The following is a 1,769-nucleotide window of genomic DNA, read 5'->3' on the forward strand; positions in this document are numbered from 1 at the left end:
TGGTCGGGGTTTCACTTGCCTGCTCGCTCTTGCTCTCAAACTCTTGGTCCGATCGGGGTTTCACTTGCCTGCTTTCTCTCTGCACTCCTGGTCTGGTTGAGGTTTCACTTGCCTGCTCGCTCTTGCTCTCAAACTCTTGGTCTGGTCGAGGTTTCACTTGCCTGCTCGCTCTTGCCCTCTTACTCTTGGTCCGGTCGGGGTTTCGCTTGCCTGCTCATGTTTGCTCCCTAACTCTAACTCTTGCTTGTGGCGGGGTTTCACGTGCCTGGTCGCTCTTGCTCTCTGTCTCTCACTCCCGGTCCGGTCGCTCGCGCGCTTGATTCGAAGGAGGCCGGTCTTTGTAGTGGTGATGTTCCTTCTAACATACAGTATTTGTCCTAACAGCTGGGGCCTTCCCCAGGTCCTGTGTCCTAGGATCCTCTGAATCTTCCCTTTTCAGTCCTAATGCTTCTCAGTTCCAGAGGTCCTTAATTCCTGCAGAGAGAGAGAGAGAGAGAGAGAGAGAGAGAGAGAGAGAGAGAGAGAGAGAGAGAGAGAGAGAGAGAATTAATAATATAAGGGAGAGAGAGAGGATTAGTAACTAGAGAGAGACAGAGAGAGAAAATTAATAGTTAATAGTCAGAGAGTAAAGATAGAGTTTTACCAGACCAATGAGAGATTAACAGCTCTCTAGAGAGAGAGAGAGAGAGAGAGAGAGAGAGAGAGAGAGAGAGAGAGAGAATCAGTTACCAAAGAGAGACAAAGAGAGAAAATTAATAATCAAAAAGAGAGACAGAGACAATCAGAGAGAGCATTAATAATAATCAGAGAGAGAGATAGAGAGAATTGATAATATAAGGGAGAGAGAGAATTAATAAGCAGAGAGAGACAGAGCGAGAGAATCAGTAATCAGAGACAGAGAGAGAGAGAGACAGTCAGAGAGAGCATTAATAATCAAAAAGAGAGAGAGAGAGAGAGAGAGAGAGAGAGAGAGAGAGAGAGAGAGAACAAGTCGACAAGCAGTTATTTTCACGCATGACAAAACATTGTGTGTTCTGAGCGAGCAATTGACGTTTGGGTCTCCTTCCCAATCAATCTAATGGACATCTTTGTCCTTCAAATACCTTCTCTCGGCCATTGGGTGATGAAAGGCCAGCGGCGGATTTCCCAGGAAAATGAATAAAGATAAAGAGTGATTGCTCGTCAGTAATGCGTTCGGCGATGTAGGAATCGAAGTGAGGCTTGAGGTAGTAGAATAATGACATATTTCTGTGGTTGGTTGTTGTATACGTACGTAGACGTAAGCATACATACGTCGGTACCTGATGAATAAGTATGTATGTTATGTAGAGCTTGTGGTTTGGAAGTTCAAGAATCTGGAATCTAATTCGTCATCTCTTCTTTATTGAAGCCTGACACGAGTTGTATGTGTATATGTATGTATATATATATATATATATATATATATATATATATATATATATATATATATATATATATATATATATATATATATATATATGTGTATATGTGTGTGTGTGTGTGTGTGTATGTATACAGTGAAGTTGTGTTGTTATTTTATGACATACATACATACATACATACATACATACCCATTAAAAAAAATTTTTTTTTGACATCCTGGAAGACTCCATACATAATTTTATAGCTTGTTGTTACATACGTACATACATAAGTTTGTTTACTGTGAATGTTATAACTCTCTTGGGAGTTTTATTCATATTTAAAAAAACCCAGCTTTTGACACCCTAATTCACCAGGGAGGTGTA

Source organism: Macrobrachium rosenbergii, chromosome 46, assembly GCF_040412425.1.
Source record: "Macrobrachium rosenbergii isolate ZJJX-2024 chromosome 46, ASM4041242v1, whole genome shotgun sequence".
Taxonomy (NCBI): Eukaryota; Metazoa; Arthropoda; class Malacostraca; order Decapoda; family Palaemonidae; genus Macrobrachium; species Macrobrachium rosenbergii.